Raw genomic sequence first — 17,752 nt, 5'->3', positions numbered from 1 at the left:
CCGGAGCCCCCGCCCCGCTCCCGCCCCGCCGGAGCCCCGCCCCGCCCCCCAGCCGGAGCCCCCGCCCCGCCCCTCAGACCGGGGTAGTGTATTTCCTGGAATTCCTAGCGAGCGGCGGGGACAAATCCGAGCGCCCCCTGGGCGGTGGCCCGCCCTGAACCTCCGGCCCCGGGACGCAGTGTTGGAGCCACCTGTGGGCTCGGGCTCCAGCCGCCTGGCTGGCTCTGCCTCCCTCCTGGCCCCTCGAGCAGCATTCAAGCTACCTCCTGGGCGCCTGCAGCGTGCCAGGCCCGACCTGGAAGCTGGGAACGGTGAGCGTCACAGACCTCGTGTGGCTTGCACTCTAATGGGCGAGACACACGCTCATCACATAATCCCACAACATAAATGTACAGTCGGGGTCCTTAATGGGGACTAGCCGTGGCTTACAGGTCGGCGAAGGCTTCTCTGGGTTTACTAGGTGGGGCGGGGGGGGGGGGGGGGAGAGTAGGGGTGGAGTGGCAGAGGGCAGCCCACGTGGAGAGAACATTCTCTGTGAGACCCCTGGGGAATAAACGGCGAGGAGGGAGGCATAGCAGATCCCCTCCTAGGCATTTACCCTTGAGAAACCCGCCTGCCTGCAGTCAGAGAGCATTTTCGAGGATGTTCACAGCAGCACTGTGCCTCACAGCAGACAGCACTGGAAACACCCCCTAATGCCCATCCTCACAGAGTGGGCAAAAACTGGGATTTTCACTATAGAATGTTACACAACCGTGAAATTGAATGGACTCGAGCTGCAGAGAAGCTAGACGTATCTCGGAAACCACTCTGCATGAAGAAATAAGTTGCAGAAAAACTTTGTACACTATGATGCAACTTTTAGAATGTATGGTAAAAGCAAAACCAAAAATATGCTTGTGTGGGCACATGCACATGTAGAAAAAACTTTTAAAGGGAAAGATAAACACAAACTTAAGAATGTTGTCTCAGGGGAATGGGAAAGAAGGGGAAGAAGAGTTCACAGGTACATTCTGGTTACTGGTGGTGGTCCAGTATTTGAGTAGCATTATTTCATTTCATAATATTATAAATAAATTGATATATAAGGGGGAAATAGGGTGGGAAGTGGGTGGCGTGGGGCTAGTCAGGTGAGAGCTAGATCACACGGGGGTGTGTGGGACATGGTGAGGGATTGATTGGTCTTTGCTCCTGAGAGCACTGGAAAAATCAGTGGAGGGTGTAAATGGAGGCAAAACAGGATCACACTTTTATTTGGGGAAAAAAAGTCTCCAGCTACTCAAAGTATGGTCCGGGCATCATTGGCGTCTATTCCCTGGGGCTGATTAGAATGCACGCTTCCAGCCCCCATCCCAGCCCTGCTGAACTGGAATCTGTATTTTAACAAGATTCCAGGTGCTTTGAGTGCACATGCATGTTACAGGTTAAGCCTGGGCTCGCTTGCTGTGAGGGGAAAACATTGGCGGGGGCGGGGGCGGGGGGGCGGGGAGGCAGTGGGGTGCAGAGGACATCCCTGGGGGACTAGAAAGGGAGCTGCTGCAGTGGTCTAGGCAGAGTGTGGTGACAGTGGAAGAGATGGGGAAAATCAGATTCAAGCTACACTTACAGGGTAAAATCAGCTGGACTTGGGTTGGGTTGTATGTGGGAGTGAGGGAGAGAGTAGGTCAAAAATGACCCTTCCAATACGAGGTTGGAGTCAGAGTTTTTTGCAAGACCCTTTCCTGGCTCTCCATGTAACTCAGGATAAGAATGGCTCTCATTGGGGCGCCTGGGTGGTTCAGTCGGTTAAGCATCTGACTTCGGCTCAGGTCATGATCTCGCGGTCCTTGAGTTCGAGCCCCGCGTCGGGCTCTGTGCTGACAGCTGTGCTGCGTCGGGCTCTGTGCTGACAGGCTGTGCTGACAGCCTGGAGCCTGTTTCAGATTCTGTGTCTCCCTCTCTCTGACCCTCCCCCGTTCATGCTCTGTCTCTCTCTGTCTCAAAAATAAATAAACGTTTAAAAAAAGAATGGCTCTCATTTATTGAGACACACTTGGGGCCAGGTACCCTGGGAAGCGCTTTATAGGACCATCCCGTTGAATCTTCGCAGCAATGCTGTGCAGTGGAAACAGACTTCCTCATTTTACAGATAAGGACACTGAGGCTCAGACAGTGGAACAGCCTGCTTAGCGCACATTGTGAGTAGCAGAGATGGAATTGAATCCGAATCCAACTCTAGAGCCTTCACTCTCTGCCTTGTTGCTATCTCCCCAGCCCCTGTCATGACTTTCTGGTCCCTCTCCCACGTCTGTCCCTTGACTTCCTGGTGCGTTTCCCAGACACTAGTCAACCTGGGCGACTTGCTGGTGGAGTAAAGGCGATCGATCACAAGTTCTTTGCTGTTCCTCCCGTTGTGGCTTTCCTTCCTTGTGTATCTGGGCTGGATGGAGGGCCTTGTTCAACAGAACACGATGGAAAGGACATTCCTGGACTTTGAGCCTGGCTCATCAAAAGCCTGGCAGCTTCCACCGGGGCCTCTTGAACACTCTCTCTGGGAACCCTGAGTTGCTGCGTATGAAGTCCAACCACCTTGAGCCCCTCCTGCTGGAGACCCCATGTAGAGCCTCTGCAGTCTAGCTGAGCCCAGCCTTTCTACCACTCCCACCAAGAAACCAAACACACCAGGGAAGCCGTGTTGGACCCTCCGGACCAGAGCAGCCGCCAACTGAATTTGTGACTTGGGCCGTGCCATGTGGAACCGAAGAATTACCCAGCTGACCCCAACCCAAACTCCTGACCTACAGGGTTGTGGTATGTAATAAAATGGTGGTTATTTGAAGCCACTAAATCGTGGGGGATAGACGGTCCAGCAGAAGGAGATAACAGGGATGCTAGTGCCTAGCCACCCAGCCCCTCCAGTCTCTGCACCTGAGTTTATGCCATTCTGACACCCGGAAAAGCCTTTTCGCAGATCCTGAACTATCAAAATTCTGCCTTCTCAAGCAGGTCGAACACAAAGAGAAGCGATCGGGCTGTGTGCTGCCCGGCTTGTGTTTGCTCTTACGCACTGCTCCATGCCAGGCAGCACCCCCACTACGGAAACACCATCAGCCGCTCTTGCCCTCTGACTTGGGTTTGGCCAATAGAGGGGGCAGCAGCAGGAGGTCAGAAAGCGGGAGGAGGGAGACGTCAGGATGTTTATTCCTTCTCTCCCCCCTTGCACAGTCAGCCACCGGGTCAGCTGTGTCTCTCCACCAAGGCCACAGCTCCTGGCAGGCGGTCCGGTCCAAGCCACACTGCCCACCTTCAAAGGCAATGATTCCTTTAGTTACCAGCCTCAGGCTACTGCGCCACCCCTTCTTGCTTTCCAGAAGCTCTGCTCTGGGTTCGAGTTCCCTGGAAGCAGAGCCTGAGGTGAAGATTTAAGTGCCAGGCCGTGTATTTGGGAAGAGGCCCAGGAGACGCAGGAAGACAGGAAGGGGGCCGATGCAGACGGGCTACAGGACCAGGCGCCCAGAGCTCAGTTGTGCAGCGAACTCCGGGAGACCATGTAGAGGACGTGTCAGAGTTAACCCTGCTGAGGAGTGAGGAGGCTGGGAGGTTTATCTATCAACTGCCCTTTGACTTTGAGGACATTCACTTCTGGGCACTCCGGGCTTGCTCAACCCGCTGGCTCAGCTTGTTCCCATGGCTAGAAAACACCAGGAGAAAGAACGAGCAGGAGACTGAGCCTGATACTACATGGCATGAGTGCCATGCAGAGGCGATGCTGAGGGCTCTCGGGCTGGGCCCTGACAGCCACGCCTGGCCACAGCTTTGTGAATCCCTTGTTTTTTCCCAGCTTTACTGAGGGATGATTGACAAATGAAATTGTAAGATATTCAAAGTGTGCAATATGGGCCGCCTGGGTGGCTCAGTCAGTTAAGCCTCCAACTTTGGCTCATGTCAGGATCTCACGGTTTGTAGGTTCGAGCCTCGCGTTGGGCTCCGAGCCTGGTTGGGATCCTCTGTCCCCCTCTCTCTGTGCCCCTCCCCCGCTTGCACACTCTTTCTCAAAATAAACTTTAAAAATTAAAAAAAAAAAACAAAAAACCAAAGTGTATAATGTGATGATCTAAGCATACATGTGAAAAGATTCTCCCCCCACCATCAAGTTAATTAGCACACTCATCATCGTATATTTACCTCTTTGTTTGTTTGTTTTGGTGAGGACACTTATGTTTTACTCTTAGCACATTTCAACATTTCAGTTTTGCAAAAGTGTTATCCACGTAAGCCATCCTGTTATACATTATATCCTCAGAATGTATTCATCTTCTTAATGAATATAATTCCTTTATTAAACTCCCCTCAATTATTCAGTTTGAGTGTTTGCCTGCTTTCTGCCGGGACCCTGGGTGATATAGGCTGGTCTTGACCTTCACATAAATACAGGGTAGGCCAATGTCTACAGAGTTGGAAGAGGGGTGGAGAGAGAAAAATCTACCTCGGGATCTAATTCCAGCCAACAACAACAACAACAACAAATGAATGAATGAATGAAAACAGAGAACTAATGAATAAGAATTGTCATAGACTCTAAGTCTAAAGTTCTCTTTTGGCCAGCAAAAGAGCCGACGCAGGATTAAAGCCAGAGATGGCTGATGTCCCGGAAAAGACAAGAGCCCCGAATAAGGATCCTTGCCCCGTTTTAATTAGTATCAGAAGGCTTACAAACGTGATGGGTGTGTACAAAGAGACAAGGAAACTGGCAACGTTAACTTGGGAACGTGAGGAAAGAGGGGGGGTTTTGAAGATATACAGTGTTTGGGGTCTGGGTCAATATAAAACAAAATCCGGGCGCCGGGCAGTCGGGAGGAAGGTTGTTTACAGTGGACGTGAGGCAGCACCCCTGTTTATCTTTGCCGAGGGGATGAGACAGAGGAAATAACCTCAGGGCTGACAAGGCACCTTTGCTTTTGTTAACCATCTCCACTCTTGGCTGCTTTGCCTGCAGCGGCAGTCCCTTGTCCAAATCACCAGTTTACCTAGGATCCCAGGCCCTGTCCTGGGAAAGCAGCTTTTCTGCCAGAGTACTGAATTGGGGTGCTTCCACCCTGAACATCTAATCTTTATTTCATACACCTGTGTGCTGGGTACCTTTGTGCTGTTCCTATTTCAGGCCTTGGCCTCTCCCTATTTGGGGGGCTCTGCACCCCCTCTCTATTTTGGGGTGCCTTGCACCTATTTCTGCACCTTTGTGCCTCTCTATTCTCGGGGTGCCAATCTGGTTTACCCAAACTCGGGTGTGAGCATATTATGACTTCATTTCTTTATGCCTTGTTAACCCATTGGTGTAAACCCGGGGGATTCCTAAGCTTATCCCCCACAAAGAATATTCTAATTGGACACAATACTGATCAGGAATATCATGTCCAGTTAAACAAATTAAGCTGGTAACTTAGTACTACAGAGCCCAATGTGATTGTTCGAGTTGGGAAGGGGAAAAGTTACAGAGACGAGAACCAGGCTTTCATGAAAGATTATCAGTTGGGGTAACCCTAGCTACTGTTACACATAGAATGTTATAGATACCCAGCAAATAGGCTAGAAATAGAGTCCTTGCTTATATAACAGTTGTGAGCAGGTGGCAACTCTCTACTTGGTCCTACGACATGTGGGTCTCAGGTGGCCCTGGGGATCATCTTTATTCCAGCCATTCACAGGGCGAAGAGAGTACTAAGGAGTGTAAGGGCTCCGAAGTGCACACATCACTCCTGCCCACATTCAATCCCCACAGCTGCCTCATGTGCCATACTGAATTACGGGGAAGGCTGGGACATGTAGTCCAGCAGTGCACCTGGGAAGGTGACCTTCCCATAAGACTTGTCATTGTATGTGTGTCAGAGAATTGTGTGACCTTGTCTAACCTTACCAGCCAGGTGGATAGTCTATAAAGGCAGGACAGGGTCAACTTATCCCGGATCCCCAGCCCTGACCCAGGGCCTGGGGGAAAGTAGGCACTTGCTAGGGCCTGGGGGAAAGTAGGCACTTGCTACACGTTGGTGGAATGATAGGATGTAAGTAGGCAATTAAGGTTATTGTTGTTGAGCTTCTGAGGTATATGGGAAGCCCTTAATGAGCATGACCTTGTGTCCCAGCCCTGTGCAGGCTCAGGTTGCCTTGGATTAAGGGAGGGCAAGATGATGCCTAAGGAAAGAATTTCAAGACAAAGGTAAACCCCTCCCTACCGCACACACTCATGCAAAATTTGTGTCACAATAGTAGCTACTATTTATTGAGCACCTATTTTATGCTGGTCGGTGTTATTCACGGGCATAGGATTTCATCTAGAAATCCCCACCCCCCCACCCCCAGCAGCCCTATGATGTAGGTTCCATGATTAGCCCCATTTGCTGGTGGAGAAATCAAGGCCCGAAGTGGTGAAAGATGAAGCTGGAATTTGGGTGTGAATATGCTAGACTCAGAGCCTGTGCTCTTGACCTCTACCAGTATCCAAGGGGATGCAGGGTAGGTTGGACAGCAGCCAGGTCTGGGGGAAGAGGCCTGAGTAGGCAGGCGGGAGCCCTGGGTTCGCATCCGGCTCTGTGTGACTGAGGGCAGGTCACCTCATTCGTTTGGCACGTAGTTCCCTCGGCTGGCTCTGCACCAGGCACTGAGGATATGCAGGAAAAAAACCCATCCTCTCCATGGTTTGCTCCTGGGCAGCAGGGGAACCAGCATCATCAATTTGATTCAATGTGACAAGGGTCATCAACTATTTCTTCCTCCTCGGCTCTATTGTCTTCCTCTGTGAAACTTCCAGCAAGGGGTTGGGAAGTCAAGGGTTGCAAACTCAAAGACCAACAGAGCAAGTTTGGAATGCAGACAGTCTGGAGTCCTGGCTCCACCGCTTGCAGCTCTGTGACTCAGGGCCGGTCCTCTCTGGGCCTCAACTTCCTCATCTGTTGAGTGGAGATAACACATATACACACCGAGCTCATGGGATAACACAGAGCCATCCCTGATTCGTAGGGTAACCCACATAGATACCTAACTCGCAGCGTAACCCATATACACATCGAGCTCATAGGATTCTGTAGGCTAAGACACACGCGGCCAGACCTAGCTCGTGGAATAGTACACAGACATGCCTCACTCGTGGGAGAGCAGTGGAGGTAAGGACTGTGCAGTGAGACGGCAGATGCCCCATAGAAATGCTGCTGTGCCGAAACGCGAATCCTCTGAGTGTTCAAGGAAATCCAGAAACCACACTTTCAATGTTTAAAATGTGTTCAGACAGACGGTGACTATACTTATCACGGTGAGCAAGAGTAATTTATAGAATTGTCAGATCAATACGTCGTACACCTGAGACTACCAGAATGTCACAACTACACTTCAATCATAAATTTTAAACTTAATTAAAACCAAGAAGTAAAGCTCTAAGAATACTAATAAAAAAAAATAAAGAGGGGCGCCCGGGTGGCTCAGTTGGTTGGGCAGCTAACTTTCGCTCGGGTCATGATGTCACCATTCTCGAGTTCCAGCTGTGCTGAGTGCTCAGACAGCACCTGGAGCCTGCTTCCGATTCTGTGTCTCCCTCTCTCTCTTCCCTCCCTTGCTCATGATCTCTCATGAATAAAATAAATAAATAAATAATCTCTCTCTCTCTCTCTCTCTCTCTCTCTCACACACACACACACAAAAATAAACATAAAAAATTTTTTTAATAAAGAAAAAAGTCATACTGGTAAGAAAAAAAAAAGTGTTCAATACCTCCTGAATCTTAAAAACTTTGATTGAGCTAAGAAACACATCTGTGGGCCTGATTTTGTCCCTGGCCCTGTGGACTTCATAACAGCCAAAGTCTCTGCTGATTCTGGTCTCTGAATAGGAAAGAAGACAAGGAAGGTGTTGCCCCAACTCAAATTTAACCAGGCAGAATTGGAATCAGTTGCATACAGTAGAAAATTCTAAACTAACAGTAGCCAAAACTGGAAACAAGTTTACTTCTCTGTCTTGTAAAAGATGTCCAGGGGCGCTTGGTGGTTCAGTTGGCGAAGCATCCAATTCTTGATTTCAGTTCAGGTCAAGATCTCACACACGGAACCTGTTTGGGATTCTCTCTCTCCCTCACTCTCTGCCCCTCCTCCCCTCTCAAATATAAATAAAATAAACATTAAAAAAAAAGTACAACGATGGGCAACGCAGGCTAGTATGGCAACTCTGTGCAGATGCCTCCTTCCATCTCTCTGCTCTGCCGTCCCAAGCATGTGGCCTTTATCCTCATTGTCCAGCATGGCTGCTGGAGCACTGGCCATCACATCTGCAGCCCAAGACAGCAGAGTGAAGGAAGAGCTCTCCTCTTTTAAAGATAATTCCTGATTTCCTCATGCCACTTCCACTCTTATAGTCAAATGGCCATACCTAATTGAAAAGAAGACTGAGAAACGCTTATAGCCGGGAGGCAAGGTAGCTAGCTAAAATGCAAGGTCCACCTGCTCAAGAAGAGGAGACAATGAGCCATTTGTGCCACATCAAAGAACTGGGTGTGTGAGGAGGGTGCGTGGATGGGCGGAGGGGTGTTGCCAGGCTGCCAGATTCTGCCTTCTAGGCCTCAGGTGTCTTTACAGCCCTGTCTGACCAAGAGAAGAAAATCAGAGAATAAGACCGAAAGAGGGTAGCTGAATATAATAATGACAGCAACAACTTACCAAGGACCTGCTATATTCCAGGCTCCGCGCTGAGCCCCGGGGAACATCACAGATTAGCATCCCAGGCTCTCTCGTGGGTGAGCCTCCTGCTGTGAGGCGGGAGGTCCTGTCCTGCCCGTGCCAGCTGGGGAAGGAGACTTAGAAGTCCGCCGTCTGCCAGACAGATAACCACCAGCCTTTCTGTTTTCAGTCCTGCCCTACACCTCGGTCTTTGGAGGTTCTTGGTCTCTCTCATCCCTGAGCCTTTGATCTCCAGTTGTCTTGTGTCCTGATGGCTCCCCTGAACAGTCAGGGTTCAAGTTCCTGGGTTTCTCAAGTCAGCCTAGCATCTGTTTTCCAGCTTCTAGAGTTTGGTTGACTGTTCTCATCTGCTGTGAGCTCCTCACATGGTCTCTTTGTCCCAGTGGAGAGGTGTGCATTTTTAAAAACGCTTTTATGTCATTTTATTAGAATTTCAAAAACAATGGAGGCGAATAAATGTGTTCAGTCTGCCGTGTTTAACCAGGAGCCTCCAGCCTGCATTCTTGGGGCGCCCTCAGCACACAGGGTTCTCTCTTGCTCTTAACCCCGGGGAATGTTTCTCTCTCGCCTCCATAGCCCAAACCTGCTTGTCAAGTGCGACGGCCTTGCCGCCCTCTTCTTTGTACTTAGGAAAAAGAAATCTCTGATATGGCTCATTTCTGAGAAGTGTGGACTTTAACAAGTTAAAATTTGAAGGTGGGGATGAGAGTTAGTCATTTCTGAATTGGAACATCAGAGTAAATCTCCCTCCAAAGCAATATTTCCACTGTGTTTACAATGGAGTCCAAAGTCAATGCTCAAGGGGAAAGCCAGGTAGAGCCACGCTTATCCTTACAAACGACTGAACACAGACACATTGCCTCTCGGTGAGTCTGACACAGTCACCATTTCCTCCAGAGTTTTCTCCCGGTGCCTTGGTGAAGTGCCTGCAAGAGATCCTGGTTTTGGTTGAGGAGCCATGTTCTATGAACAACACGCACCTCCAGACCCTGGGACCCCCTCCGTGCACCGTGATGCTCGTGATGCTGGTAAGAAAAGGGGCACATGGTCCCCAAGAACTAGGGTGACCGACCGCCCTAGTTTGGTGGGACTGAGGAGTTTCTGGGGACACAGGACAGTTGCAGGGCAAACCGGGTGGGTGGCCGCCCTGCAGACCTGCTCCTCACGCGCCCTCCCGGGCGTGTGCTTGCTGCGCACGTAGCTGAACATGCTCATCCCTGCTGTTACCACCTACCCCGGCAGATGGTGGAGTAGCTCAGAGAGTACGCTCTGGAGCCAGGATGCGGGGGCCAAACCCTAGCTCCAACACTCACCAGCTCTGAAGCAAGTCACTTTACCTCTCTCTGCCTCAGTTTCCTCATCTATAAAACGGGAATCATAGTCAGAACAAGTCTACTCCGTAGGTTTCTGCAAGGATCAAGTGAGTTAATAGATATAAAGCACTTAGAATGTTTACAGGCCACCATCTCTTATCTGAAACCCTGATGTCTCAGGGCCCTCGTGTGTTTTGGGATTTTGGAAGCTTTTGGGTTTTAGAAAGCACACACCAGGGGCGCCTGGCTGGCTCGGTCAGTGAAGCGTTTGACTCTCGATCTCGGGGTTGTAAGTTTGAGCCCCACGTTGGGTGTAGAGATTACTTAAAAATAAAACCTTAAAGGGGCGCCTCAGTGGCTCAGTTGGTTGAACATCCAACTCTTGATTTTGGCTCAGGTCATGATCCCCCGGTCGTGGGACTGAGCCCCACGTCAGGCTCTGCGCTGAGCATGAAACCTGCTTAAGATTCTGTCTGTCCCTCTGTCCCTCTTCCCAGCTCACACTCTCTCTAAAAAAACAAGATAAAATCTTTTTTAAAAAAAAGACAAAGCACACACCTTATGTTATGTAACACACCAGTGGGGTCTGGGTTAGCATCCCATAATTAAACACATTAATATTTCTGCAGAAAAGAATGTATGAATATTTATACATGTGCTCAGGTTAGATTTGGGGCACCAAATGAATTTTGGTACTAACCTTATTTTGTTCAGAATTTCTTGGATTCAGAAGTACGGGGAAGGAGTCGTAGACGTGTACAGTTTGCTGGTGTTATTATTATTATTATTATTTTTGAAAGAGAGAGCACAAGCAGAGGAGGGGCAAAGAGAGAGGTAGAGAGAGGATCCCAAGCAGGCTCCCCGCTGTCAGCACAGAGCCCCACGAGGGCTCAAACTCACCAACCGTGAGATCATGACCTGAGCTGAAATCAAGAGTCAGATGCTTAACCGACGGAGCCACCCAGGTGCCCCTGCTGGTATTATTGTTTAACGGACATCTGGTGTAGCTACCACACAATTGCTCCTTAAGGACAACTCAGGCTTTTGTGCCCAAGGTCCTCACTCATTCCTGAAGCTTTCTAGTGGGGTCTTTCTGCACCAGCAGCTGTGAAGGGACATTCTCTTTTCTTCTTTCTCTACCCAGACCCTCAGTGTAGTAATTTCTCTCTGTTCCTGTCAATATGCGGATGGTGGGTGGTTGTTGGCGATAGTGGCAGCTGGATGCAAATTCAAGTCCCCAAGCACCTTCCTGGGTCTGAGCTGGGGAGCCCGCTGGGCCCCGGTGGCCAGAGCAGGGGCGTGGGTGGTGGTCATCAGCGTGGAAAAGTCACGAGCAAGCTGAGCTTCCGGCAAAGCGGCCATGGGTTCCGTGGGTCTGGTCTGGGAGGTGATATGGTAAAGCCAAAGAAGGAGTCACGGCCCACCAGCAGCCCCTGGGCATCCACAAAATCACCACCAAAGACACTGATTTACTTGCAGAAAAGTGTCAGAGGAGACTAGTTGGGGCGTGTCTGGGAAATGCACGCCGGGAAATGCATGCTTGGCGGGTTACTAGGGAGTTACAGTGACTTCAAGGAGCAGGCGAAGCCCCCCAGCACAGCCACTGGGAGAGGGCTCGCCTCCAACGGCTCTCCACCCTTCACAGAGTGCCCTCCCCGCCCTCCTGACGCACACATTCCTGGCACAACGGCCTCGACAGGGGATTATTTTGCAGATTGTTTCTTTCTGGGTGTGATTGTCTGGGAAGGAAAATTGGCTTCTGCGTGTTTTCAGTGGAGCTTTGGCAACCAGGGACGTGGGCTCTTTCCCAAGAGGGAGAGAGAAAGGGAGGATTGGGGTCAGGCCTCCAGGCCAGACGCAGGTCTAGCCCCTTGGGGAAGGCGCCTGATTTTGCCCGTAGGGCATTTCTGAGCCTTCTGCAAACTGGAATCAGAGCAGTCATGGTTCCCCCATCTTTTCACACCCTCCACTACATGGGGTGCCCCCTTCCCTTCTTTGCCACTTAGCTCCCCCTTTACCCCCAAAGGGCCCTAGACTTTGAACCTCTCCCTCTTTTCTCACTTCCTCTCTGCTCACAAGTAAAGAACTTAAGAAAGAATCCTGGACCAGGAGCCGTGAGACTTCAGTCCAAGTTCAGCTCTGCCCACCAATACACTGTGACCTCGAACTGGTCCCTTGTCTTCTGTGTGCCTCAATCAGGAAGACTGAGGTCAGGGATCAGGTGAGGTAGAAAATCCCAGCCAGGCTGAAAGGGACAGCTTAACGTTGCCGCGTGGAAAAGTGAGCCCAGTGCTACCCGATTTCCGACTTTTCGGAAGAAGCTGTATTAGAATAGGTTGCCATAACAAGCAGCCCCAACTTTCAAGGCTTTAAAATTCCTAAGGCATGTATCCTGGTCCCACCACAGTCCAGCGTGGGCCAGCCACAGGTCCTCCCCCTGCCCACTCCTTTTGTCTGGTGGCTCAGCCACCGCCTAGGGCCACTCCCCAGGTCCTCCCCTGGACCCCTGCTGTTCATTCCGTGGCCTCCGTGCCAGGCGGCCTCCCGCAGGAGTCTATCGGTGAGGCGGCGGCCTCCCCCTCGTTTTGCACTAGCACAGCTCATTCCACAAACATCTACTGCATGCCTACTCCACACCAGGCCCCATGACAGGGAAGGAGGACGTGAGAACCCCCAGGAAACCCTTCCTTCCCTTGAGGAGCTCACAGCTGTTTTGACCTCTGGGTGGAAAACAGTGTTGGATTTTTAAAACTAAATATTAGAGCTATTTGTCACTGTGTTACATTTTAGCAGTGGCCCAGTCCTTAATCGAAAAGAAGGACTCCCTGAGGGGGAAATTCTAGGCCTAATGACTGCTAGGGAGGGCCCGGGCAGAGTCCATGGGTGGGAATGTCCCTTCCAGGCTCTAGGGTTCAGTGTGTGGGAGAGTTCAGGCAAGTGCTTTGCCCCGGCCTCAGCCTTCACCTCTGTGAAATGGGGAAAGGGATCTATCTTAGAGGCTGTAGGGAAATAAGAGAGCCACGTAGCACAGCTGATCACGGTGCAGAGAACACTGGAGATGCAACCCCCGCCCCCGGCCCCGGCCAGTCCCCAGCGACCACTGTAGTGAGTCAGGGCTGACTGTTTTGGGGCAGGCAGCGTGTCAGTGTCAACCTTAATTCCCAACCAACATTTTCTGGGTGTGACCCTGGGCCAGGCCCTGGGGACGTGTAGTGAGAAGGTCTGGCCCCGATGACAGGAACTTAGAGTCCTGGGGCAGCTGCCTTGTGACTTCTGTGGGTGTGAGGCTGGCCCTCACCTGACCCCTCACGGGGGTGAGCCAGCCCTCGCCCTCAAAGCGAGAGGCGGATGGGGGAATGCACGCGGATTCCAAGTCACTTGACTGTAACAAGCAGGTTGATCATCTTGGTGGATATCAGCAAGGCAGCGTCAGAAGCCCAGGGGTGAGGCCCCCTGGGCCGGGGGTTGGGGAGCATTGAGACGGCAAAGGAGGAAGAAAAGCCTTCTGCTCTGGCCTCGCTTCACAAAGGCGATGTTGCCACTTACTCTGGGACCAGAGCACTTCTGCTGGTCGAACACCACCAAGGTGCGGCCATAAGACCCAATTTATAGGGGGCGCCTGGGTGGCTCAGTCGGTTAAGCATTAGACTTTGGCTCAGGTCATGATGTGAGTTCGAGCCCCGTTTCTGAGCTCCTCTCTCCCCATCTCTCTGCCCCTCCCCTGCACGTGCTCGTGTCCGACTTCGGCTCGGTCATGATCTCACAGTTCGTGAGTTCGAGTCCCACGTCGGGCTCTGTGCTGACAGCTTAGAGCCTGGAGCCTGCTTCGAATTCTGTGTCTCCCTCTCTCTCTGACCCTCCCCCGTTCATGCTCTGTCTCTGTCTCAAAAATAAACGTTAAAAAAAATTTTTTTTAATATTAAAAAAAAACCCATATTATAGATGAGGACATTGAGGTGCATAACGATGAGGCCAACTTTCTCAAGTCTATAGGGCTGCTAAGGGGTGGCCTGGAGATTCAAACCCGGGTCGACACTCTCTTCTGTGCTTCACAATGGTGCCCGGGAGGGAGATTTCTGTTGAGGGTCTCAGAGGACCTCCTCCCTGGGTTCCCAGTCAGCTGTGCAGGACCGAGGAAGGGAAGCAGGCCGGCTAGGGCTCTGAGGGATCCGGCAAGAAGTATATTTCTCTGTCCGCGGTGTGCGGTTCATCTGGGAAGCTGAGGTTACTTCCTCCCTCCCTTTCTCCCTCCCCTCCTTCCTTCTCTCTTCTTCCTTTCTCTTTTTTTCTTCCTCCCTCCCTCCCCTCCCTACTTCCTTCCCTCTCTTCCTCCTTCCTTTTCTTCCTTCTCTCCCTCCTTCCTTCCTTCCTTGCCTCTCTCTTCCTTCTTCTTCCTTCCCTCTCTCTTCCTTCTTCTTCCTTCCTTCCCTCCCTCTCTTCTTCCTCCTCCTTCCTTCCCTCAATACTTCCTTCCCTCCATCCTTTCCTCCCCCCCTTCCTCGTCTCTTCCTTCCTTCCTTTTCTTCCTTCCTTCCTTCCTTCCTTCCCTCCCTCCGTTCGTTAGTTCCTTCCTTCCAGGTGGATTCCCAGCCCTGGCAGTTACTATCTGGGTGACCCTGGTAGGTCACTTCAGCCTTCTGAGCCTATGAGTCTACTGTATACCAGGTACTGCTCAAAATATACTGAGGGCAAACAGTGAGCTAGACAGACTTGGCCTCCAGCATCCTGGGGCAGCGAACTGGCTCTGGAGGCCTCCTAGAAGAAGCGATGCTCGAGGTTCATGGGGTGGGCATGGTGGGGATCTCGTGCTGCGGAGAGGTGGAAGGGGATTTCTCGGGCTTACAGTGAGACTCACAAAGCTTAAGCTCTAGAGCCCCTCACTTGCCAGGCGACTTCCAGTGACCTGGGAGGGGCCCCAACAATGCACACTCAGGATCACATGCTATTGTAGAGTCCGCCAAAGCAAGCTATTTTCACTGCAATTAAGAGTGCTGCCTCTCCCCTCTCCAACTTCCTCCCTGGCACACTTCCCCTCCTTTTGGGTATCAGGGGAGCTGCTGTGGCATTTTGGGTATCTAGCTAAGGGGAAGCTGTCACAGAATACTGACATCGATGAAAATAAAAAATAATAAAACTCAAACTACACCAACACAAACAGGATGTGGACAAGAAACTGGTTGAGAGGTGACATCGATGCAAATAATTTTTAAGGTTGGTAATCAAGGAAAGCTGCAAGTCCTGAGATCCTCTATGATCCTTGATCTCGAAGTGTTTCGAAATTTGACAGTAATCCTAAGACCTTTGACATTACCAGTAATGACTTGTGAAGTTGAAGGAAACTTTTTGAAACTATTGACAACGGGGGAAAAAAACTTTGGGTCACCTGTGCTAAAGAAAACTAAGTTATCTTCTTATTCTCTCTAAAGAAAATGTCACATGAAGAGATTTCCCCAAAAGTATATAACCAAAATGTAGGAATAAAGGTATTATGGCAGCATATCAGGTGATTAACATAAATATTATATTGTTTTTCTGGACATTGTGTAGCATTTATGAACTTTTTAAATTTTGTTGTGGTTTTGTTTCTCATTCTAACTATTCACATTTTTGTCTGATTTTGGGGGGTTTTTTCTTAAAGAAAGTCTCCAGCTTTATATGTGTCAGGCCCACAAAATCTGATGCAATTCTACGGAGAGGATACAGCATGTACAAAGGCCCAGTGGTAGTGGGGTGGGAACTTCGCTGTGTTTAAGGAATAGAAGCACAGAGAGGACAGGCAGAGGAGGAGAGGAAGGTATTGCCCATAACCCTGACTTGACCTCTCACTGGCTATGTGGCCAAACAGGGATCTCCAGAGAGATCAAGGCCAAACAAAGGACCTCATAAGTCTTTCTTCAACCTCCTACCAGTGCAGGAATCCTCTCTCTGACAGCTTCCCACTGACTCTGGCTCTGCATACCCCCTGGGATGGGAAGCTCACTAAAATCCTATGCTATCATAACTCAAAACTCTGATTGTGGGAAGTTCTTTTGTCAAGCTGACCACTAACTGCCTTCAGTTCCCTCTTGGGTCCTCATCTTCCCTAGGGACCCAGAAATCATTGGTTACTGCCAGCTTCTTCCCATTTCTTTTTTTATTTCAAGAGAGAGAGAGAGCATGAGTGGGGGTGGGGAGCAGAGAGAGAAGGAGAGAGAGAATCTCAAGCAGGCTCCGTGCTGTTGGTGCAGAGCCCGATGTGGGGCTTGATCCCACGACCGCAAGATCATGACCTGAGCCAAAATCAAGAGTAGGACGCTCAACCAACTAAGCCACCCAGGTGCCCCTTCCCTATCTCATTACAGCTCTGCAGACACCGGAGGGCAGTGTTCAGGTTCGGTTCTTGCCCAGTATAACCTGGCTTCCTTCAGACGTTCCTTCTATGACTTGACTTCCAAAGTCTTTCTCATCCATCATCTCAGTGATTCCTTAACCACTCACACATATACAATGATGATGATGATAGCTAACACGAGTTGAGTGCACACTATGTACTAGGCTCTGTGTCGGGTGTTGCTTATGCCTAATCCTTAAGGCAAATCCTAGAAAACAGGTAGTCATAAAGCCCATTTTACATAGGAGGAAATCAAGGCTCAAAGAGACTAAATAACCAGGTTAGGTTACAGAACCCATACAGGTGGTACAAACAGATTCTTTGCCTTCAGAGCTCATGCTTTGGATCACCACATTAAATGACTGGAATGGGAGGGGAGGTGCCTGGGTGGTTCAGTCGGTTAAGCATCTGACTTCAGCTCAGGTCATGATCTCACGGTGTGTGAGTTTGAGTCCCGTGCTGACAGCTCAGAGCCTGGAGCCTGCTTCAAATGCTGTGTCTCCCTTCCCCCTCTCCTGCTCATGCTCTGTCCCTCTCTGTCTCTCAAAAACAAATTAATTTTAAAATAATTTTTAAAAATTAAAAAAAAAAGAAACAAAAAAATAAATGGCTGGAATTAGGGGGTTCCAGTCTGTGCAGATGAGAATAATTCTGTTTCAAGGCTGTAACGTGGACTTTCTATGTTTTTAGTCTGCTGACCTGTCCAGTACATTGTGGGTGGACTTGCCTTATATATTGTGTGACCCAATATATAAATCAATCCGTCTTCCCCACCTTCCCCTTCACTCTGTGTATACACACACACACACACACACACACACACACACACACACACATACACAATCTTCTACTGGTTCTGTTTCTCTGCGGAACCTAGCCTGACAAAGGTCCTGTCTCCCTGCCTTCTGACTGCATGTGTCTTAACGAGGCATTTAAGATCACCAAGTCCAATCTGCATAATAGTATCCATTAATGGGACCAACGTGATTTCTGTGAGATGGCGAGACAGTCATGCAGAGCCTGGGGACTGACCTACTGCTGAAGGAAGGTGGTGATGGTGAGCTGCCATCCCTGCCCGTGAACTCAAACCACTCTGGTAGGAGAGGAAGAGCCCTGAGTATTCTTCTGCTAACCGTGTCACATTGGGTAAGTTGCTTCCCTTCTCTGGGTCTCAGTTTTCTCCTCTGTAAAACGAGAGGGCTGGGATAGATGACCTTCAAAGACCCTGCCACTCCTTCTCACCCTGAGCTGGTACAAATAACCAGAGCTTTCTGTCTTACCTGCTGCAGGATACTGACAATCTGTCAGTTTCTCTCACCCTCTGTTTTCTTCCTGGAGCGAAATCGCCCATGACCTACCTCTTAGTGTGACTA

General features: G+C 50.2%; 1 long non-coding RNA gene across 1 annotated transcript in view; it reads right to left on the bottom strand.

Annotated features, from left to right (window-relative positions):
• Positions 1–6,347: 6,347 nt before the first annotated feature.
• LOC122215502 overlaps positions 6,348–17,752 on the bottom strand; it is a 39,587-nt gene continuing 28,182 nt past the window's right edge. The window contains exon 4 of the long non-coding RNA XR_006200397.1: positions 6,348–6,923. This is a non-coding gene — a long non-coding RNA (uncharacterized LOC122215502). The remainder of the gene's footprint in view (positions 6,924–17,752) is intronic.

Source organism: Panthera leo, chromosome A3 (genome assembly GCF_018350215.1).
Source record: "Panthera leo isolate Ple1 chromosome A3, P.leo_Ple1_pat1.1, whole genome shotgun sequence".
Classification (NCBI taxonomy): domain Eukaryota; kingdom Metazoa; phylum Chordata; class Mammalia; order Carnivora; family Felidae; genus Panthera; species Panthera leo.
Note: the sequence above shows the minus strand (reverse complement) of the source record. Positions and strands in the feature narration are given on the sequence as shown.